The sequence below is a fragment of the Lissotriton vulgaris genome, chromosome 5, assembly GCF_964263255.1.
Source record: "Lissotriton vulgaris chromosome 5, aLisVul1.2, whole genome shotgun sequence".
Lineage (NCBI taxonomy): Eukaryota > Metazoa > Chordata > Amphibia > Caudata > Salamandridae > Lissotriton > Lissotriton vulgaris.
Genome location: NC_141693.1, coordinates 8,688,572 through 8,712,892, shown reverse-complemented (window position 1 = coordinate 8,712,892; position 24,321 = coordinate 8,688,572). Strand labels below are relative to the sequence as shown.

General features: G+C 49.8%; 1 protein-coding gene and 1 non-coding gene across 4 annotated transcripts in view; one reads left to right on the top strand and one right to left on the bottom strand.

Annotated features, from left to right (window-relative positions):
- LOC147709974 (mamu class II histocompatibility antigen, DR alpha chain-like) overlaps positions 1 to 24,321 on the bottom strand; it is a 180,220-nt gene that overhangs the window by 122,974 nt on the left and 32,925 nt on the right. The gene's annotated exons all lie outside the window — the stretch shown is intronic.
- TRNAI-UAU (transfer RNA isoleucine (anticodon UAU)) lies at positions 16,907 to 17,001 on the top strand. Its single transcript has 2 exons — positions 16,907 to 16,944; positions 16,966 to 17,001. It is a non-coding gene; the product is annotated as a tRNA-Ile (tRNA).

Genomic DNA, 24,321 nt, shown 5'->3' with positions numbered 1-24,321 from the left:
GAGCCTATCAGGGATATAGGAAATACACTACACTAGCTCTTCATCCACAGCTGAGATCCATGAACATCCGTTATGGCATTCTATATCTTTTTCTGTGCAAAATTACCCACAAAGGTGTCTCTCGCTCATTTGAAGACCCATCTAAACCAAGGCTATTCCTGCAATCCATAACTAAGTCACCTATGGACACAAATACTTAACACCTTTGGTGCTCATGACGAGCGCAGCTCATCATAACAGCCGCGGCCGACCCACGCACTGTAATTCCCCGCCTGTGTGGGAGAATTAATCAATGGGCGGGTCAGTGACGAGCAGCTCGTCATGAGCACAGCTCCACTGTGAGTCATGACGAGCTGGGCTCGTCACGAGCACAGCGGCGCCGCGGACCCCCCTCACCCCCGCACCGCGGGGGAATTACCCCCGCAGCGAAGGGGTTAATGTCATCAAACTGTTAGATTGTTACCTTTTTTCCCTATCTTATTATCCTCTCGCTACTTTTCAACGATGATTTACATGGCCTAAATATCTTTATTTTCTACCTCCCCTAAATTCTTTTATCTCAGTTGCTGTTCTTGCCTTTGAGTGCGGACATGCCCGACTTATGGTCTCCTCTTCTCTCGTTTCAAATCTGGTGTTATGTCCTTGATCTGTCTCTTCTTCTCTCTAGCTCTTATTCTTTTTCTGTTCTTTCTATCTCTGTTTTCTCCCTCCTATTCCCCCTTTTCTTTCCTACCTCTTGTCTCCTACCCTCATACCTAGATGAGTGTATATTTGTTTTACTTCCTTACGTGTGCATGATCTCCCTCATGTTACCTGAATATTTACGAGTGTTGTCTCTTTTTGTTCCCATGCAGTTTGTCCTCTTGTACCTGTATACCAATTTCCTAAACATCACCATGTTTAATGTTGTTTAGTGGAACATTCATGGTCTGGGTCACCCCATCAAGCGTCAAAAGGGATTTTCTCACCTATCGAAACTTAATTGTCAAATTGCTTTTTTGCAAGAAACCCACTGTAATGATGTTGAATTACTTAAACTCAAACGTCAATAGGTGTGTAAGGTTGTTTTTCTCTCCAGCTGTTAACCGTAGGGGTGGTGTTGCCATTCTCTGTCATAAATCTTTGAAAATACAATTTTTATCTACTCAAAATGATACGAGTGGACGATGGGTAATACTCAATTCCATGGTCCATAATAAGGCGGTCACCTATTTTAATATTTATGGAGCGGTCAAATTTTACCCAGATTTTTGGCATACTATTAAATTAAAACTACCTTCAATCACTAATCCCAATATTATTGTTGCTGGAGATCTCAACAATGGGCTGGACCCCTTTTCCGATAGGAAATCGGATTGTGAATTTAAGCCTGACAAATCTCATAAAGCATTTCAAACTATTGCCTCTCGTCCACTCTTTGATGCGTGGAAAACTTGTCATCCAGGCAAACAAGAGTTCACCTTTTTTTCAAATGTACATCATACCATGTCTCGTATCGATTACATTCTGACCTCAAAATCCTTACTCCCCTCACTTCAATATTCTGAGATTGGCTCCTTTTTTATTACTGACCATGCCCCTGTTTCAGTCATGTTAGATTTATCCCTTGTTACGCCTAAACATGCTAGATGGAGATTCAATATCTCTTTGCTATCTGATTAAACCTACATCTCTGAGGCTACTTGCTTTATAAATGAATTTTTCCAACTTAACAAATCAAGTGATACCTCTGTACATAACAACTGGGATGACTTTAAAGCCTTCTTTCGAGCATTCACTATCTCCTTACTGCCCCCCAAAAAATCATTAAACTCCCAATATCTCGACACCCTCAAACTGATCAAGACTCTTGAACACACTTATTATACTTCTAAATCTCCTGTTCACCTACAAGACCTTATTAAGGTTAAAACCGATTTAAACAATCTAGCTACAATCGATGCCTGTAATATCTTACTCAAAATAAAATACAAATATCACGGGGGCCAGAATAAGGCAGGCAAAATGTTGGCTAACTATCTAAAAGTTAAATCGAAAAGTAAAACCGTTGGACCTATTTGTAATAACCTCAATAACACATAGTGTACTCTGACTCAGACATTGTCAAAGCATTTCAGTCTTACTATCACTATATATAGATGGCACTAATCCGCTTGCTAATGATATTCAATCATTTTTTTAAATATTCTCCCTCTCCTCTGTTCTATACCGGATGTTATGGCTCTCTTTGAAAAAGATATATCACATCAGGAATTTTTAGACGCATTTAAATCCCTAAAAAGAGCTAAGGCCCCTGGTCCTGATGGTTTCTCTATTGAACTCATCTCTTCTTTCTCACATATTCTTGCCCCGCACTTACACGATCTCTTCACCTCTTTTCTATTACATTCCAAACCTGAAGGCTTTTTTCTTTACGCCCTCATTGTAATCATCCCCAAACCTCATAAAGACGACTCCCTTTGTCAAAACTATCGTCCAATCTTATTAATTAATTATGACTGTAAAGTTTTTGCTAAAATACTTACCTCTAGACTAGAAGATGTTATACCCTTACTTATAAAATCTGACCAATCTGGATTTATTAAGGGCAGACTCACCTCAAATAATGCTAGGATGTTTTCTAATATTCTTGCCATGTCAAAGCGATACCGTGATCCCCTAGCCGCTCTATCCCTCGATGTTGAAAAAGCTTTTGATCATATAAATTGGCCATTTATGTTCAAAACTCTTCACTGGTTTGGGTTCGGCACCAAATTTAATTCATTCATCAAATAATTATATTCTGCACCTTGTGCGTATCTCTGTCAATGGTTTTTTATCCCCTTATTTTAACTTACACAGGGGCACCAGACAAGATTGCCCCCTCTCTCCTTTCTTATTTCCTTTACGCCTCAAACCCTTTCTTGAATGCATTTGCCATAATTCTTTGATATTGGGTTTCCAACACAAATCCCATTAAATGAAATTATAAGACTACGCAGATGACATTTTAATCTACCTTTTGAAACCTCTAACATCCTTGCCTCCCTTCTTACATGAAATTGACTTGTATTCTAAAGTATCTGGATTTGAATAGAATTTCTCAAAAACAAGATTTTACCTTTAAACGCCACATGTTATCAATTCATGTTTTCCGACACTAACTTCAAATGGTGTCTCTAAAATTAAATACCTAGGTGTTTGGTTTTATCCCACCATACCTCAAACTCTTACCCATAATTTCAATACATTAAAAACCAAGATCCAAAACTCATTCTCCTCCTGGTCTCTACTCTATTTATCCTTGTGGTGTAGATTGGACACCATCAAAATGATGATGGTACCACTCCTTCTATTCTTCTGTCTATGTTACCTTTTAAGATCCCCAATTAATACTTTAATCAAATTAATTCACTTTGTTCTAAATTTCTCTGGAACAACCAACCTGCCTGTATCGCATTATCCAAATTCATTAAACCAAAAAATGAAGGGGGTGTACGATTCCATAATTTTAAATTATATCACACTGCGTTTTTAATCAGACAAGTTTATGCATTGAACAAGCAGCATCATGATGAATCGATACCCTCCTGGATCAATTTTGAACGCTCTCTACTACATGAATTCTCTTTCTACGAAACCAGTTTCATGACCAATTGCACCTTTATAGCTAAACATCCTATTTTAAAATACTCTCAACACCTGATACACTCATTGTTTACAAACGTCTCTAACTTCCACCAAGCTTTTTTTGCCTCTTCTATCTGGTATAATAAATGTATTAAGTTTTGCCATAAATCTTTCTACTTCAAACACTGTAAAGAAAAGAATATTATTTATGTCCATCAACTTGTTTCTTACAACTCTGATATTCCTTTTAACATATTACAAGAACGTTTCGATTTACCTTCCTCTTGTTTATCCCAACATTCACAACTATCACAGGAACTCCAAGTATTTTTATCAAACAAACATTTTCCACCAAATGTCACTCCTTTTTAGGTCTCGCCTGTCGATGCGCATGCGCACCGAGCAAGCGAGACTATGGGGGCTTATCCACTCTTTGTCCAACTTGCAAGGAATCGTGGCGATTCCTTGCAGTGCCCGTGACTTTTAAGCTCAATGCGCATGCGCATTGAGCTTAAAAGCGCGTGCACATGCCCCCAGCCGCCTGCCTTGCCTACTCTCCCCCCCCTCACTTCTTGATTGCACGGCCGCTAGGCCGTGCCTCCCCTACTCTCCTCCTCCTACTCTCCTCCCCTCGCCGTCTGTTCCCGCACTAACTCCCACCCCCCCGCTCCGCCCCCTCCCCTGCCTGCCATGTCGCGTCGCATTTCTCCTCCCCCCCTCCCCCCAGCCGCCTGCCTTGCCTACTCTCCCGCCCCCTCACTTCTTGATTGCACGGCCGCTAGGCCGTGCCTCCCCTACTCTCCTCCTCCTACTCTCCTCCCCCCTCCCCTTATCTGGCCTTCCCTCCGTCTGTTCCCTCTCCCCGCTCCGCCCCCTCCCCTGCCCGCCGTCTGTTCGAGACAAGACGAGAATTGAATTCCCTCTCAATAGGTAGGATATTTTACATTATACACCACTACCTGTAAACAAATGTGACAGAAAGGTAAAATAAAGTCACGTTAAAGGAGGAATCACCAAGGTAGACATAAAGAACGGACTACAATCTTCTCGGTGTCCAGTTCGGAATTAGCTAATTTGGATATCTAACCAGTAGCCGTCCTTTTAGAATGTTGTTAGTTTTTCGTCGTATTTTTACAGCAGGTCATGCTTGTTTATTGCTGGTAAAACTGTCGAATACGCACGTGCAAGTCTGACTGTCCGCCCTCCAACATTTATCGGGATTTCACTTGCGCGAGTAACTGTAAGTTCCTTATCTTCATAGTGTTAGTCGGCATGTGATTGAAGTACCGAATTATTGTGAGGATGGTCAACAATAGGAGATGTACGTAGGACTTTTCAAACCCACCCTCACTCACCCTCACCCTCACTCACCCTCAACCCCTCACCCTCACTCACCCTCACCCTCACTCACCCTCAACCCCTCACCCACCCTCACCCTCACCCACCCTCACCCTCACTCACCCTCAACCCCTCACTCACCCTCACCCTCACTCACCCTCAACACCTCACAATGACTCACACTCACCCTCACACACCCTCACCCTCACACACCGTCACACACCCTCTGCATAACAACACCTCTCACACCTTCACTCACCCTCACACACACTCACACTCACGCAACGTCACACACCCGAAGCCTCACACCCCCTCACTCACACTCACCCTCACACCCCCTAACCCGCACACCGCCTAACGCTCACACCCCCTAACGCTCACACCCCCTAACAATCACCCCCTAACCCTCACCCCCTCACTCTCACCCCACACACTCACCCCCTCACCCCTCACCCCCTCACCCTCACCCCCTCACCCTCACCCCCTCACCCCCCCACCCTCACCCCCTCACCCTCCACCCTCACTCACCCTCAACCCCTCACCCTCACACCCTCAACCCTTCACCCTCAACCTCTCACTCACCCTCACTCACCCTCACTCACCCTCAACACCTCAGCCTCACCCTCACTCACCCTCACCCTCACTCACCCTCAACCCCTCACACTCACTCACCCTCACCCTCACTCACCCTCAACTCCTCACCCTCACTCACCCTCACCCTCACTCACCCTCACTCACCCTCAACACCTCAGCCTCACCCTCACTCACCCTCACCCTCACTCACCCTCAACCCCTCACACTCACTCACCCTCACCCTCACTCACCCTCAACCCCTCACCCTCACCCTCAAACCTTCACCCTCAACCCCTCACTCACCCTCACTCTCACTCACCCTCACTCAGCCTCAACTACTCTCACTCACCCTCAACCCCTCACTCACCCTCACCCTCACTCACCCTCAACACCTCACCCTCAACCTCAACCCCTCACCCTCACTCACCCTCACTCACCCTCACCCTCACTCACCCTCACTCTCACTCACCCTCACTCACCCTCACTCACCCTCAACCCCTCACCCTCACTCACCCTCACCCACCCTCACCCTCACCCTCACTCACCCTCAACCCCTCACCCTCACACAGTGCAATAGGTCTCAGACCATTTCAGTTAGAGCTTTAAGAAATGTTTATGGCTTTTTTTATTTGTAATTCTTTAGCATTGGCTACAGGAAACAAAAATGCTAAACATTTACAAAAAAAAACCATAAACAATTCTAAAAGCACTAACTCTAATGGTGCGAGACCTATTGCATTTCCAATGCTTGTTCCCCCTTGATGCCCTTGCGTATTTCTTCTCCTGACATAAAGTTTTTACCAGCTCTAAAGCTGCTAATATCATACAATCACTATTTTTCTTATATAATAGAGCTCCACGCCTACCGGTATATATACATAAAATTAATCCTTCCTCCTCTCCTGTATGCTGGTCATGTCTTTCCTCTACTGGCACAATACTTCCTATATTATATCATTGTCTAATGTTTTTGGATTTTGGAAATCCGTATGGTCCAAATGTTCTAAGACATTTCATTTTTGTATTCCATTATCTGTTCAAAGTGTTTTTCTTGCATCCATGTTTGCTGATTTTCATGACTATACGTTGAAGCGGAAATTATTTGACCTCTTCATAGTTCTTGCATTTAAAGTTATTCTCACTTACTGTAAAGATAACTCTAATATATGCATGCTAAAATGGTGGAACTGTATTTGTAATGAACATAAAATCTCTACTGTTTCAACTTCTTCAATATCTCAAAGTATCAAGTCTGACTTACTGTGGTTACCCTTTACTACTTTCCTATCTACACGCTCATCCTTACACTAATACCTACTTATCTTTCTTCTTTTCCTTTTCTTCGCTTCATCTTCTACCTTCCCTCTCATTTAGTTTCCTTCTCTCTCTCTCTCTCCTTTTCTTTCTTTCTTTTTTTGTGTGAATCGGTTTTATTGGGTTTTAAGATACATACAGTACAAGTCATACGAAAAAGCAAGCAATGTTGGGTATTTCACTTGGCATATAAGGCACAGCATATTCATATAGCACATTTACAGTACACCGTCAGACAATGTACAATGTGATCAAAAAATGCAACTGACAGGTACATGCATGACATTGCTCCAGCAGGCAAGTGAAGGGTGGAAGGACAGAAAGAAGAAGAGGGCAAGGAGCCATGATAAACACTTCCTTGTCCACATATTGACTGTGTCCTGAGGTACAAGTGCTGGCGAATGTCCATTATTGCACACATGCGCGTATTCTGTCCCATATAGGCAGCAGGAACACTGGCGTACATTTGCGATTGAGTGCCAATAAAAAATAATTGTTAGCAACGAAAACGGAGAACTGCGCATGCATAAGAGAGTGGAAAGGAAAGGAAAAGGAAAAGGAAAAATGCAAAATGCATGCAAACAAACATGTAGCCCCTAACCCCCCCACCCCCCACCCCCCTTCTGCGTCCGTACATGGCCCGCAGCTTTCATGCCCACTAGTGTCTGGCTTCTACCCCATGACTAGAGTGTGTGTCAACTGAGTGTCATAGTCAGTTTGCATCTGACAGCAAGAGAGCGGCACGGTCTACACATAGCTGCTGCCTAGGGAGTTAAGCGCTGCCGAAGGCTGGTGTGTTGGAGGGGTCTTCGGGCGGTGTGTCTGGGCTGGGTTGTAGTGCGAGGTAGATTATATCCCAGTATGTTGCAATGGGAACCATGTGCAATTCCAGCGTCTCCTCGCGTTTAATAGCCAGGTTTTCCACTTTTGCCCATGCAAGCATAGAGTGGCGCCAAGCTTGTATGTGCGACGGGTCAGGAGCTTTCCATATTTTGCTGATCAGTCGTTTGGCCACTATCATTCCCAGATCTATGAATCTGGACGTGACCTTTGTGCTGGGGGTTCTGTGAAACTGATGCAATAAGTATGTAGGCCAAGTGAAGAGCAGCGCTTGGTCAGTGCTCTAGTGCAGCAGAGTGGCCACGTCCCTCCAGTATCCCTCCACCCTGGGGCAGACCCAAAACATGAGCAGGAGATCGGCCTCTATTTCCCCACACCAGTTGAATGAACTCTGGGCCCAGGTCAAATTTCGCAAGTACTGCAAATAGGTAAGGCCACTCCATTTGGGGATGCAGTGCGTGCAACGAAATTCGTTTTATTTATTTATATGTTTATTTACCCGTAAACCTCCTTAATCCATAGATTACTACCCCCCACCCTGCCCCTCGCCCGACCGCGACTGCTCCTTCTAACAGATGAGACGGAGGTCTCTTACGTACCCCTCACACATCACAGTCACAGCAAACAAGGACTGCCCTACCTCCTACATCTAAAATGGAGGACAGTAGGTGAACTCATTCTGACAGCCCTCCGTGCCTCAATAGGAAACAATCTGAGCCTAATTCACAAAGGGAAACTTAGGCCTGGAGTCTAAGATCTCCTTTGTGAACAGGGTCCTCTGTCGCGATATGACATCCTGTACCATTTCTATGCCTGGTCTTTCATGATCAATGCTGTAGGTATTTAATCTTCAGTAGGAAATATTTTTTTTCTTTTTTTTAACTCCCCTACTGTCATTCTGCACAGCTATCCAGCTATCACGCAAGGTTGAAAGTAATGAGAATCCTCCCAAATAAACCCTCTTTTCTGTATCCTTCAATCTTTAAAAATAAATACAGACAGTGAAATAGATGGTTTTCTTTCTGTATTTAGCTGTAAAAACCAGTAAAAGTGAGAGCCTTACGTATAATGCATGAAGGTTTGTGTAGAACCTGGATGGCACGGATACCGGCTGCACCAGCCGTGTAACCCCCTGCTCAGGGCTTTAAGTGGGATGAAACTTTAATTTCTGATAATCTTGCCGTATGTAGAATAGAGAGTTTCGCTACTATTACCACGGAGCAAGTTTTACCATTACTTGCACATATTAAGTCAGAATCCCTGTCAGATGTGGCGCCCCCCTACACCATTTCCGAATTAGCGGTGGAGTTGGCAAACCCAAATAGGGACATCTGTAACATTTATTTATTTATTTTATTTTAATTTCTTGTATAGCGCAAGAATCGACCCCCTGCGGGGTATCTCCGCGCTTTTGCTCGCAATGAGGTATGGCAGGTGTTCCCAGAGGGTGAAGTCGTCGACTGATGATTAGTTATTTATTCTTCCAGGAATAAGCACGTTTTTAGTTTTTTCCTGAAGGAGCAATGGTTGGGGGTTTGTCTGATGCAGGGGGGTAGGTTGTTCCATAGGTTTGGTCCTATCAGAGAAAAGGCTCTGCCACCTTGTCTGGTTTTTTTTACCAGTGGAGTTTTTATTAGTAGTTGATTGCTAGACCGTAGTGCTCTGTCAGGTTTGTAGAGGGGTAACTTTTGGGTCAGATAAGTGGGGGCTTTCCCGAACAGGCATTTGTGAACAATGCAGCAGATTTTGAATTTGATGCGTTGTCGTATTGGCAACCAATGGAGTTCTCGGAGCAGAGGTTTGGAGGGGGTTCTGGGGGGGGGGCGTTCAAAACCAGTTTTGCCGCTGTGTTTTGGACTACCTGGAGGCGGTTTATGGCATCCTCGTTGGCTTGTATCAGGAGCCCGTTGCAGTAATCAATTTTACTTATCACCATGGTCTGCACAAGGGTCGTTCTGTGGTTATCAGATAAGTATGGAAAGACTCGTCTTAGCAGACCGATTGTGTGGAAGCATGCCCCCGCAACTGCACTGGCATGTTCCTTCAAGGTTAGATTTTGATCTAACTTCACCCCCAGATTCTTTACTGTAAGTTTTGGGGTGGGTACTGGGCCCAGATCTAAAGGCCACCAGTCGGGGGACCATAGTATGGACGCTTTTCCAAATAGCATTAATTCCGTTTTTCCAACGTTGCATTGGAGACGGTTGACAGCCATCCAATTGGAGATGGCCCTCATGCCTTCCGCAAAATTGTCCCTGACATTGGAGTTTAGGGAATGGAAAGGATAGAGGAGTTGGGTGTCGTCAGCGTAGGACACCGGGGTGAATCCGTATTTTCTCACAATCTCAGCAAGGGGGGCCACGTACACATTAAACAATGTGGGGCTTAGGCATGAGCCCTGTGGCACCCCCTTCGTGAGCGTCCTTGAGGGGGAGCGATACGGTCCCAGGCTGACGGATTGTGAGCGCCCGGACAGAAAGCTCTCTAGCCAGGAGAGGGCTTGCCCTCCTATGCCTACTCCCTTTAGACGGCTCACGAGGATCTTGTGGGACACAGTATCAAATACGGCCGACAGGTCTAACAGCACCAGAATCATAGAGCCTCCTCTATCCTGTGACATCTTGATGTTATCGGTCACGGAGAGGAGTGCGGATTCGGTGCTGTAGTTGGGCCTGAACCCAGATTGTGAGTGGTCCAGGCCCCCTGTCGCCTCTATGAAACTGGACAGCTGGGTGTTAACATGCTTCTCGGCCAGTTTACTCAGGAGCGGCAGTAGGGAGATAGGACGGAGGTTGGAGAGCTCTGTCCAGGGGGGGGTGGAGTTTTTCCGAATAGGATTCACCACTGCCTCTTTCCATTGTTGAGGGAGTTTACCTTCTTTGTAGGAAAGGTTCAGGATTTTTAGGATGATGGGACAGAGAGCAGTGCTTAGCGTATTCATCACTCTAGGGGGGATGAGGTCGAGGGGGGACCCTGTTTTTATTGTATTTAGTAAGGATTTTGTGTCATCCTCGGAAATTTCTGGGATCTCAGTGAAGGTCTCTGAGTTAGTTTGTGGGCAGAGAGCGGTAGCCGTCTCTGTGTTGTTGGGATGTTTCGCCAGCATTTTGTTATAGATGGTGTCAATTTTATCTTCAAAGAATTGTGAGATCTTATTACACAGGTCCTGAGAGAAGGTATCAGGGCTTTCGCATGCTATAGGGTTAGTGAAATTTCTCAGGATTTTGTATAATTCTCTGGTGGAATTATCTGCTTCATCTATTTGAGATTGAAGGCTGGTTTTCCTTGCCTTTTTATGTTTTTGTAATAGGAGGAGACAGCTTGTTGATAGAGCTCTTTGCTTTCACTGGAGTGATTTTTCCTCCATCGTTTTTCTAGCTTTCTGCACTTTTGTTTTTCTGTTTTTAACGCTTCAGTGTACCAGATTTCCTTTTTGTTATTGGTCGATGGTAGTTTGACCATTTTTTGTGGGGCTAGAAGGTTAATTGTGTCGAGGAGGGTGGTGTTTAATTTGGCAAGGATTGATTCAGAGTTGTCAGAGTCGGACAGAGTAGGTATATTCCATGTTTCTGCAAATGCTTCTGGTGTAATCTTGTGCCATGGTCTGCGTTTAATACTCAAAGTAGCAGAGGGATCGGCAGGTTTGGTTAGCTGCATGAAGGAGAATTCCAGCATGTTATGGTCGGACCAGTGTACTGATTTGGGGGGATGGCAATTTATAGATGGATCATTAGAAAAGATAAGATCTAAGGTGTGGCCGCCTCTGTGGGTAGGGCCACTATTCCGTAGATGTAGTCCTAGTAGGGCAAGGTCTGCTAGTAGGAGCTTGGTGTCAGGGTCCTCTGGAGTGTCTGCGTGGAAATTAAAATCTCCAAGTAGGATAAAATGTTCTCTTGCTTTCATGTAGGGAGCTAGCATTTCAGTGAGAGTTAGAGAGAAGTTAGTGTCGGGGCCGGGAGGACGGTAGACTAAGGCACCCTTCCAGTGATGTTTATTCCCAGTGTTAATTTTAAAGATCATTATTTCCATAGAAGGAAGTAAGGCTTGTTCTAGAATGGTAATGCGGAGGCTGTCTTTGTATATTATGGCGGTGCCACCACCAGTTTTTATCGGGCGGTCTTGTCTCAGGATTTTATATCCAGTGGGAATTCCCATCATAATAGTTGGGATGGTGTGGGGCTTTAACCAAGTTTCCGTTAGGAAGCATATTTCCGGTTTGAGGCTGAGAATGGTGTCCCATATTTCAATACAGTGACGCGGAAGTGAGCGGACATTGAGTAGAAAGCTTTTCCAGCCTATCTTTCCTGACTTGGGAATAGGGAGAAACCCTGGTATTATGGCATTGGGAGTGGCTTGGAAACCACACCGACGACAGGAGAAAGGTCCTTCTGGGTTGGGCCAGCTACTGTCTACACATCGGTGGTGATCCTGAGGGCGGAGGGATCGAAGGAATTGGGGGGAGTACCTGATGTGGGTGTCTTTAGATGTGGCCATGCTCAAGGAGGAGTGGAGGGAGAAGGGTGCAGGGTGGGTGGCCCCTGGTCCCGTCCTGTCGCGGACCGGCGCAGACGGGCTACTCTTTGGCTACTCTTCGGCGTAGCTTCGGCTCCACTGCGCGCGATCGCTGCGCGCTCACGGGAAGGCGAGGGCTAAGTAGCCCCAAGAGACCCAGCTGCTAGAGCGCTAACCACCCAGCAGTTTGGAACAGGAAGTGGTGTCCTCCCTCTAACAATCAGAGGGATGACGAATCAGAGAGCGTCTCCTATGACGGTGTAGCACCAATCAGTAGGTGTAATGATGGTGAGTGTGGGCAATGCGATTAGCAAATTTTACAAAAATTAAAATTCCGTATTGTTCACAGATTTTAAAATGCTAAAATAATCACAGTCACAACAAGGTTAGGAGCGCGAGCTCAGCGCTGTAGCCTGTGGCGAGCAAGCAGGTCTGAAGGTACTGCCACTACCTCTTACCGCAGCGCCAGGCAGTCAGGCTCAGCCTAAGTAGCCCCAAGAGACCCAGCTGCTAGAGCGCTAACCGCCCAGCAGTTTGGAACAGGAAGTGGTGTCCTCCCTCTAACAATCAGAGGGAAGACGAATCAGAGAGCGTCATTAGAGACCTCTTCCTTTCCATTGAAATGGAAGAAGGCATACATCAAACCACTGCCCAAGAAATCATTAGCAGACTGCGCTGATCTACAAAATTACAGACCCATTTCTCTTCTCCCGGGTTGCTCAAAATAATGGAGACCTTGGTCAACTGACAACTTTCAGATTATCTGGAACATCATAATCTTCTTGACCCCTCGCAGTCAGGCTTCCGTGCGGGATATAGTACCGAATCTGCCTTAACTGAGGTAACTGACTCGATTAGGTCTCTGTTAACTCTGCTAACACACTCTACCAGGGCGGATCTAAGATTTCCCTCTCACTCACTCTTACTGTACACTGGTTACCTCCCCCAGCCCCGCCAGATCTCAGAGTGGACGACCCCCCGCCACGGCCAGCCGTGGAAATCACATCGAGAACAGAAGTGAGTCCCAGGAGAATGCGGCTGTCCACGGCCCCCGCAGTGGGCCAATCCAGCAGGGCTGCCCTTTAGTGCCATTTTGGCACCGCCGCCCTAGTTTTTGGGGACTCCTACAGGAGCCCACTCGTCAGGTCGCCACAGTGGCCACAGATTCATCAACCTGGACATCACCATGTCAGCCCCCTGCTTAAAACTCTTCACTGGCTCCCGGTGGCCAAGCGCTGTGAATTTAAATGAGGCTGTATCACCTTTAAAGCATTGGCAGGCCAAGGCCCGGTGTTCATCTCCTCTCTCCTTCATCACTACCTCCCGTCACGTAGTCTTCGTTCCTCCCACTTGGCTCTGCTCACCACCCCTACCTTCAAACGCAAAAAACATGGTGGCCTTAGATTTTCGTTTCTTGCCCCTACTGTTGGAATGCACTCCCACTGGAGCTGAGATTGACTAATTCCTACGCTCGCTTCAGGTCACTCCTGAAAACTCTTCTATTTCATAAAGCCTATGATTAAATGTTGTTTGTGTTACTTCACTGCTGAACTGTCTGCCCCTCCCCCGCTCACAGCTCCATGAAACCGTTAGGTGTAAGTGCGCTTAATAAGTATTTTTAACATAACATAACATAACAGTGGCGTCCTTCCTGTGCGCCAGGTGGGGGGAAAGCATATAAGCCTCCCCGCCCCTCCTGGCAATCTCTGTTCACCAGCCTCGACGTCTCGACTGGTTGTCTTGCGTCGTGTGTGTTTGCTCCTGGGACTGAGCTGGAGGTCGGGCAGGTCCACTCTGCTTGTGGGGTCATCGTTCTTGCGGACGCAGAAAATTGAGGTTGGTGGTAGTCACCCACCCTGCACAAGGCCACGGCCCGTGGAGTACTGATCAGCGATGCTCCCCCTCTACGAGAGGGGTAGGGGTGACGTGGCCGGGCGGGTAACTTTCTGAGGGTGACAGGGAGGTTAACTCAAGGCCCGTTTTCCAGACCACCTGCAGGACGGCACGGTGAATTTGGCCGGGCGCCTTCAGGCCAGTTGGCGAGTTGAGTGGAGGGGTCTGTGGCCTGGCGTCATTGGGGGGCGGCGCGCGAGTTCGCATCCGCCGCTGTCACTGCAGGGGCTGAGCGGAGGTTTCCAGAGGCCGCGGGCTAGATTATTCACTAGCTGGTCCCGGAGGGGCATTTTACCGGCCCGGGGGCTTTGCGGGGTGTGCTATGTGCCGTAGCAACGACCATCCAACGCCCCCCCCACCCCCGTAGCCACGTGGGCAGCGAGTGTACGGGGTTCCCAGTCGCAATTGTGGAAGGCGATTTGTGTTTCCACCGCCTCCCTGAGGTGGGGGGGATGCGCGTGCCCGGTTTTGGCGCACAGGTCGCCATCTGTAATGGGTCGTCTAGGTGTCCGTTATGGGAATAATTCTGCTGTGCTCGGGTCTTGAGTGGATTTGGGTTGCTTGTTTCTTTGACGTGCGACTCCGAGCACAGTTGGGTGTTACTACTCTGTCTCCTCAGCCAAGCTCGTTTGCACAACCCTCGCTCCTGAGTGTTTTCCCTGTGCACAAACATTGTGGGGAAGCCTGTGCGCCTGCCCGAGGCCACGCAGTGGCCATCAGGAGGGCGGGCTCCTAGTCACGGAGGGCTGTCCCGCCCCCGCATGACGTACAGTAGTTCCTCTCTTGAGGCAGTCTCCCCTGGTTGGCGGAGACTGGTCATGATGCACGTCCGGGGCGGTTGGGAGGAGCCGTCTGAGGTACTTCAGACCTCTGCCCTGCTAGGGAGCCCTCTTTGCCGCCCCGGACGCCGCTGTTCCGTGTTGGGACACTCTTTTCATCCTTGGGACACCTTAGACGCGTGGCAGTGTCCTCGCGGGGGACGCTATATCTCCTGTGCTGTTGGTCTGGCGTCGTTTAGTTGGCTTCGTCGTGTGCGGTGAGTTTTGCCCTGGTTGTGTGTCGTGAGGTTCGACTTTACCGGCAGCGGCGGTTCCCGTAATTTAGGCCTAGAGGGCGGCGCGAACGGAGCAGCACCCGGGTGCGGGAGACTGATTGCTGCCAGTGCAGGCGCAGTCCTTCTCTGACCCTTACGCCCCCCCCCCCCTCTCCTGCTCGGCCCGAATCGGGAGTCGCGGCACCCCCTTAAGTGACGGGTTGCCCGCGGGTATTGGGGTGTGTGGTGGATAGCAGTAGGGGGCTTATGTGGGTGCGGTAGTTTTTAGGAGGAGTATGCGGGGCCCCGTCGGGCGGGCGTTGAGGCCTCGGCTGCCGGTGTTATTTTTAAGCGCATCCTATGTAGGGCAGTGGGTGCGTCGGGCTGTGTCGCCCTCCCGTGGGCAGTACGTGTTGTGCTACGGGTTACGGCCTATTTAACTTTGGTGCAAGTTGTCGGGTGTTCGGCTAGAGCTCAGGGATGGTGGTATGGTGCTGTGCCCAGCTCTGCGGGTACTATGTTACGAAGCGGTCTCAGGCGGGCGTCGCCAATCATATGCTGCCCTCCGGCCCGTAGTTTGTATTGCTGCTGTCCCAGTCTTGGCGCGTAGGGGCGTGTAAGAGGTTATTTCCACGGTTGGAGCCACGGGCTATTGGCTTTGTAATTCAGTTAGGTGCCCGAATTGCATGGTGTTCCCAGCATATATACTCTTTGGCGTCAGGTCCTACATTTAAACTCGGCGACATCTATGTATTCGGTTGTTTCTTGTTCGGTTTGGGCCCGGCCTGTTTATGTCGGGCCCCACTGTAAATTTTAGTACGTGTTAGTCCCGTTCCTCGCCAGATTACTAACAAAATGCGTTTTATAATTTCTTTGGCCTTGGGGGGGGAAGGTGAGGGTACGTGGCCGCATGGTGGGGGCCGGCATACCCGGTAAGCACGGAGACCTCGGCCCCCCCACCCCCCCTCCCCCAGTTCAGCATTTCTGTGGCCATTTTGCGAGGTATGGTGGTCGGGCGTGCATTTTGTTCAAGTGGGGGCCGCGTGCTAGATCTAGTAGAGCTCCAAGTACCTTAAACTCTGGGACGATCGTCCGGAGCTCCTTGTGGTGGCCGGAGTACGCTTTTTAATGGCTAGCGACGGGCATGTTTCATTTAGTGCGCAGGGTTTGCCTACACTGTGCTTCGTTTCTTTGGTACCTCCACCCATGCCAGTGCTTTCCTCCTCGGTCATACAGTTTGCTCGGGTGCAATAGGTTTTGATGGCGCCCATATTTGCGAAAGGGGTATATCTCTTTGTGCCTTGGTATCTCGTCGCCTATTGCGTGATGCTCGTCGCCTATTGCGTGCTGTGTTATACTTATTGTGGCATTGCATACTGCAGTGCGATCGTTAAGCCGTATGTGCTCAATTTGGTTTCATTTCCTGTAGCTAACGGTGATGTATAGTGCCATTGGGTGGTAATCTCACAAAACCCAATTGTGTGACTGATCGTTTTCACGTACCATTGGTATATGTGCGCGAGGTTTCTGCACATTCTGCGCTTACATTGCTGTGTGTGACCGTAGTTACGATGCGAGTATAGTAGCGTGGGGCCTTGGTACTTCGAGGCCCATTCATGTGTCAGTTTTAGTTACGCGTTGCATGGTAATTTCTCTGCGAGGGTGGGCCTATCCCATGCACAGTTTAGGTGATGGTGGTCGGTTTTAGAGTACGTGGCTCACTGTGTATGTGCAGGGGCTCAGAGTGAGTTTTGACCAGGGTTCAAACCCTAGGTGTGGAAAATCGTTTAGTGAGCTCCAGTGGCGCAATCGGTTAGCGCGCGGTACTTATACAGCAGTACTTGCACTGAGCCATGCCGAGGTTGTGAGTTCGTGCCTCACCTGGAGCAGCTGATTGGTTTTACAAGGGAGCATTGGGGCCATCGTACCTCGAGGCCCAATCGCATAACGGATGTAATTGGCGCGCGGCATCTTTTAAATTGTGTTTTCCTTCCCGCTGCGGGTCTGGCCGGCACGCCAAGCACCTCCCCCCTCTTCCTCGCACTTCTCGGGCTACGCGGTGGTCCACGGTTTCTGCCTTTGTGCGAGGTATGCATCAACGATGCATTGGGGGTTGGCTCAAGATGGAGTTGGAGTCGAGTAATTGTGAGGGAATTTTGCGTGATGCACGAGGCTTTACGTGGGTCGGGCTGGGTGTTTGAGTTGCATGCGACGGTACTCCTATTCCCGGCAGTATTTGGCCCTTGGCAGACCTGTGGCGGCCCAACCGGGTGTTATGACGATGTGGATGCTTCAGCCTGCTAGTCCGCAGCGACTCTATGTAGCTATGTTCTTCTGTGCCAAATTGTACACGGTATGTTTTCAAAGTGGAACAGGGAATTGCGCCGCGTTGTCCTACCCGCGCCTCGTTCGGGCCATGAATACCGGAATAAAATTTCGAGTCGGGCTACGTGGATAAGCTCAGTGTTTCCGTTTTGTAAACAGACACTTTTGTCCGTCTTTGATGAAGTACCCCCCTAATATAGTACTGTGAGCCATTAACTGTCAACAAAGAGTTGCCTGCGAACTGCAAGTTACAGGTTTTGAGCCTTATGTTTCCTCCAGTCCCATGACCTGAATGTGCCAAAAGGGTTTTGTCTGGTTAGGAATGCACTACTATTAGTAACACCAATCCCATCCATGGTACTGAGTTTGGAGTTTCTGCTTTACATAAACACCCGTATAAGACACTGTTTACTGCTATGGAGGCATTGCATTTCCACACCTCCTTCCTGTTTGTCTTTAGATAAGTGCATGTCTGTTCCCGTGGCACATTTTGCCACTGTATTCTTGGACCCTACGTCTGAGCTATCCTGCCAATGGAATAAGTTTGACACTGCTACATAGGACCTGTCTTGGCTGAGAAGTTTCTGAGGTTTATGCACTGCGTTGGTCCTGGTTTGGACTCTTGCAGAATCTCGCAGGGGTCCCCTTCACTGCAGTCTCGCAATCTAACTACAGTAATTCTAGGGACTAAATGAATAGGATTTCATAAATGGGTTAATTGATGGGATAACAACGTGTGACTGTGTGGTGCGCTGAGGAGTCAAGATGCAACTAGAAACGGGTGCCCCCCGCCAGATTGGGAAGTCTTTGCTGTGAATTCCCCTTAAGTGCGAGGGGATACGCTGAAGTATCATACGGGGGTTTGTTCTTGCATCAGCAAGTTGGGGGGGAACCCGGTTTTTGAGTAACGCACCATTCCTAAGTAGGGCATGGCATCAAGACTCCATCTCTGGGGGGTCAAGATTTCGAGGATGCATTGTCGGTTTTCAGAAGCCCTAAATTAGTCACTTGTTTCTGGCAGTAACTGCAGGCGTCCACATGCTGGGTAATAAAGTTAATGCGGATTGCCTGGCTCTGCCTGCTGCCCGGTGGCTATATCTGTGTGCACGTTGTCTCCCTTGTAGGTCTTTTTCCTAGGTACATGTGCATTCCCAAGGTAATAGTTTGGCATAAACCTGTCGTGCGATTAAGTAAGTGTCGCGCAGGCGTGGAGCAGGGTAACTCCCCCCCCCTTTTACACTCAGGCTCCGTGCCGTCCGCTGCTATAGGAGCACGGTAATTTGGTGGGTGCTGGTGGCGGCCTCATCCAACATTTCTTCCTTGTGATTAACTAAACTAAAGCTTGGTTTCTTGCAGTTCATAACAGTTGGTCATTCTTGCTTTAGTCATGCAGGGTTCAGGCCTTGGTCTCCCTCAGGCAGCACTTGCGCTGTATCGTAGAGGCATGGTGTAGGCACGATGCCCAGCCCGCTTTCTGTTCATCTTGTATCTGATCTCCCCTTGTCAAGCTTAGTACAGCTTTAAAGGTATTTGGCTAGCTTGTGTGGGAACTAGTCGGATAGGTTTATAGCTGGATGTGGGACGGGATTTGGGAGCACCCCTCACTACTGTTTCTAAATGGAAGAAACTCCCTCACTGTGACAAGCGTTTATAAACGTGTGTCGGCAGCGGGTGCTGTGGCACCTAGGACGCCTGTACCCTCCTTATTGCTGTATTTGTCCATGGCGGTAATTTTACTTCCCTACCACTATCCTGGGGCCACTATCTTCCTGGTAGCAGTGCCATTGTGACACCCACTACTCGATTAGGCATGCTACCCGCACCCAATCCTGGCGATTCCTGCTCATAGAATATTAAAGCAACTGCAGCTTTAGAAGGCTGCACTCTGGGCCATGTTACGGGCAGTGGCCTGCCGTCGGGTAACGCACGGCAACTTCATTTCGATGGTCCTGCCTTGCATCGGACACGCAGGATTCGTTGAACAAATCATGGAAGCGCTGGATGTTAATATTAATTTTGAAACACTTCGTAAGACTGGTCAGACCACTCTTGTAGTCTCAAACTCGGGCAGCTATCTATAGGTCTCCGCATTCCCTCCAGCTAGTTAAACAAGAGGCTTGCGATTTTGCGGAATACTATAAGGTTGCTTGTTCACAGTTACGATAAATATTGTGTGTGGGAGAATGTGGGTGTATTTGCAGGCCTGCAAACAGTGTATGCGCTAGGGCCCTAGTCATATGAGCCGATATTCGAGCCCTTGTGGAGCAACTGCTTTCCCCTCCCCTTCACGAGAAAGTGTTATTTCAAGCTATTGAATTGTCTCTCAGATTTACCTCACTGTATTATATGTCTCGCATAGCATCCTGCACGTGGTAGTATGCGGATTGGAGTAATCTTCCCCGTGTCCGAGTTGTTGGGTTCACAAGTGGGCCTTCATGTTAAGTAAGTCACTGCCATAGGGATCTGCCTTGGCGTGCCCGGTTGGCTCCTCCTGGGATGTCCCAGCTACCCAGACAGTACTTTGCACATTGGGTGGGTACGAATTTTCCTCCCCTCTCTTTCTGATCTGCTGTAACATTCACCAGGCGTAGTGCTGCGGTACACTAGAGGTTCTGTATGTATCCACATTAGGACCCCCTCCTGTGTTCTCATTAGAAGGAACCTTTCCCCAACTAAATCGTCCCCGTTGGACTTGTTCTTGCAGGCCAGGTGTTGTTTATTGGCGTGGCTATGCATGGGCCTCTGGGCTGCTGCTGAATGCGAATTGCTTGGGGCCGCATCCTATCTAAGGGATTCACAGATGCGTTAACTCTAGGGTTGATAGTACTCCCCTGGTATGGTGGACAGACGATGGGGGGTGCAGCGCAGGCGCTTGTGCCATGCTTGGTCGGCAAGCGTGCCACCCAGTGCGGGGTCTATAAGGATAGCAGGCAATACACACTGGACCCCCGGGCACACGAACAAACGTTCTAACGACGTGAGAATTCTGAAACAGTACGCAAATAGAGGTTGCGTGGCATGCAACAAGGAGTATCTCCCACCTGGACATACAGAGCACAGCAAGCTGGCAAACTTAAAACTAAACTATCCTACCCGTACCCTCCTGATTCGGCACATGTGTTTCCACCTTGGGGAGGGAAGGTCAGATGTCTAGCCACCCCCCCCCCCCCCTCCATTGGCCTTGCCGTCTTGCTTTTCTTGGCTTGGGTACTCATTTGGCAGCCCACCCGCGGTCGGCAGCCTGCAGTATAACACTCAGTTTAGGTGTGAGGAGAACAATTGTGGCGTCCTCAGCCCGAGCCCGGACTGCCAACATTCCTTGGGTGGGTCCTTAGTAGGCTTTTAGAGACTATTCATTACTAGTGGGGGGGCAGGTACTTGCTATAGATTCCTGCTTCCTGTGAGGGTTTAGTGGCGCTATCGCTAGTTTTGGAATTATTGGGACTGCACTTGGATATTGGGGGGGATGCTCTGCAGGGGGGCCCCTCCCCATCCCCGGTCCCTGCAAGTGTTGGTCTTACTATTGCGTTGGAGTGATTGCCCCCGGCTGGTTATGCCTATTTGTGTCGGGGTGGCGTCCTCTCTCCAGGCATGCCCCTGCACAGATCTAATGCTTAGTGGGGAGCCCAGTTACAGGTGCAGCTTTCCTTGGGAGGTGGTCGCATGTCGGCAAGCAGATTAACTAACTCTATGGTATTTGGGCCATAGCTGTTTTCCAGCCTAGAACTCAAGAGGCAGGGGATGCCGGCTTCAATTGCCTGTGGACACCGTATTTTGCTTACCTGGGACTGGTCCAACCTACTAGTTTTGTCTTGTGCCCTCCCTTTCACTGGTCCTCTTTTGAGGTTAGCAGCACAAGCATCATACATGCACGTTTTCTGCTCGATTGTGCAGAAGAGGGCGTTTCAGTAAGCACACTTCCTGTGGGTTTATGTAGTGGTTGGCGGCGCGCTGTAGCAGTGGCTTCCCCACCGTCATTACCTTGGCGCAGTTCCTGACGTCTGGAAGGAAAGGAAATGTTGGCATCCCGGTGGCATGTGCTGAACAGCCTATTTTATGAGGCAGAGGGTTTACAGAAGTAGGGGCCCCTCTTATCCCTTTGCTTCCCTGATTTGGTGACTCTTCCTGGAGGACAGGGGCCCCACCTGGTGTGGTCGTGTTCCCGGGACGGTCGAGGACCTTGACCGAGATAGTTTTGTGAGACAGGGTTTATGGTGTCATCCAACGCCTTTGAGCATTGCCCTGTCCCTCCTCTTTCTGAAGGGAGCAATTTAGGTGAAGGTGCAGGTAAAAGAGCAGTAGCAGTGGTGGGGGGCCCGTGCGGCAGCGGGAACCACCGCACTGGGCTGTGGCGGAGTTACTGGGCGATCCGGAAGAAGAGAGGTGCAAACGCTGGACGTCAGCGGGCACATAGGGGTGCCAGAGCATAACCTCAGAGCCTAACCTGTAACCTCATGGGAGGTGCAGGAATCCGTGTCGGCGCCCCAGTAGTCCTTCGGGCGGTTGTGGGCCTGCGCAACCGGGGGTTTGCCTAGTCACGCCCCACAAGGGGCGTGTCATTATAATTATGGTAAATTGTACAACAGTTGGGTGGTTCGCCACTGTGTTGTTTGGCTCAACAGGCGGGCAGGTGGCGAGAATGCGGCCTGCCCTAGGATCGCCCGTAAGCTAACCCACCGTCATTACATATGTTGTATGTAATAAACCTGCAGCAATTTTTCCCAAACCTAACACTTGTGTCTTTGTGTTATTTGCGGGTTTGGGCATGTGGGGCGGGGGGTTCATGTGGCCCTGATGTGACTATGCGCCTGCCCGAGGCCACGCAGTGGCCATCAGGAGGGCGGGCTCCTAGTCACGGAGGGCTGTCCCGCCCCCGCATGACGTACAGTAGTTCCTCTCTTGAGGCAGTCTCCCCTGGTTGGCGGAGACTGGTCATGATGCACGTCCGGGGCGGTTGGGAGGAGCCGTCTGAGGTACTTCAGACCTCTGCCCTGCTAGGGAGCCCTCTTTGCCGCCCCGGACGCCGCTGTTCCGTGTTGGGACACTCTTTTCCCGCCTGTTAGACGGACCGGGAGGGTCGGCCGAGATTACGGGGAGAGGTCTCCAGGGAGAGCCGTCTCCAACGACTGTACAGATAAGTAACTTCCCCCCCACAGACGGACACCACACAAGATTGAAGGTTAACGAGACTTTATATGCAATTCTTAGGTTACGGTGATATAATACAAGGAGGTCTGGACTCAGGGGTCCCCTCGGTTCTGATCTCTGGATGAGGAAAAGGGTAGCGGGACAGTCTTAGTTACCAATGAGTTCAATAGCTCTCAATCCTCGAGCTCGGCGTGTTTGCTGATCGGGCCGTGGAGGAGCCAAGCAGGTCCCGAGATGGATGAAGGATGGTCGACGGGCCGTGGAGGAGCCAAGCAGGTCCCGATGCAGATGACGGTTACAACGGTCCGCGGCCTCGCCAGCAGATCCGGACGACGGTGAAGGATGAAGGTTACGACGGCTGTGGCAGCGCCAACAGGCAGGACGATGGTGCACAGGACAGAGCTACGGCAGCGCCAGTAGTCCGTCCAGGATGAGTTCTTCTTTCGTCTCTCGACTCCAAGATACAACTGCCTTCCTGCTCCGGAGCTGCCCCAGTTATAGGGCTGACGTGCTTTGATGTCCGGACCCTCGCACTTGGAGGTCGGGGGGTCCGGGATGAGGGAGTCCAGACACCCAGCAGGGGGGTGGAGCCAGCGCCCGGGGAGGCGATGGGCGAGCGGCACTGGGCGGGGGAGAGCCATCGGCACCTCTTTCTCCCATTGACTTGCCAAGTAGCCCGCTCACCTCCTGGGTGGAGGGTGGTGCCGGAATGTCTGAGGCCGGGCTAGGCCCAGGGTTGAGGTCGATCAGGGGCCAGGCGGCCTCGTGGCGAAGTGTCCAAGATGGCGGCCCGGGCTGGGCGCATGGGCCGGCAGTGGATCGGACCCACGAGGTTATCATGTTCGAGGGCAGGGGTCCCTGAGGGGACGTAGGACGTGCAATGGTGGTGTGTGGTGCTTGCGTGACTGGGCTCGGGCCTGGTCGAGCCGGGGGAGAGCGGCCCGTCATGTGGCCTGTCCAACATGCGTCCCCCCCAGCTGAAGGCGGGGAGAGTTACCCATCCTCTTGGGGACTCTCTTCGTCGAGGCGGAAGAACCGGGACAGGCCATCCGCGTTGGCGTGGTCGGCCCCAGGCCGGTGTTCGACTGTGAAGTCCATACCTTGCAAGGAGATGGACCAGCGTAGCAATTTTGGGTTCTCCCCCCGCATGTGCATCAACCACTGCAGGGGTCGGTGGTCAGTCTGCACCCGAAAGTGGGTGCCAAAAAGGTAGGGCCGGAGCTTCTTGAGGGCCCATACCACAGCGAAGGCTTCCCTCTCTATGGTGCTCCAGCGTTGTTCCCGTGGTAGGAGTCTCCGACTGATGAAGGCCACCGGTTGATCAAGGCCTTCGGTGTTCACTTGGGATAGGACCGCCCCAATGCCCTGGTCGGAGGCGTCTGTCTGGACGACGAACTCCCGGCTGTAGTCTGGGGCCTGGAGCACAGGAGCGGAACACATGGCGGCCTTTAATTGTTCGAAGGCCGCTTGACATTCTGGGGTCCAGTTCACCTTCTTGGGCTGATTTTTTGACGTGAGTTCGGTGAGGGGCCCCACGATGGTACCATAGTCTTTCACGAACCTTCGGTAGTAGCCCGTGAGGCCCAGGAAGGCTCGCACCTCAGTTTGAGTGATAGGGGGTTGCCAGTTCTGGATGGCGGCAATTTTCAGCTGTAGAGGGGCCACTAGGCCGCTTCCCACCTGGTGTCCGAGGTAGGTCACTGACCCTTGTCCAATTTGGCATTTGCTAGCCTTGA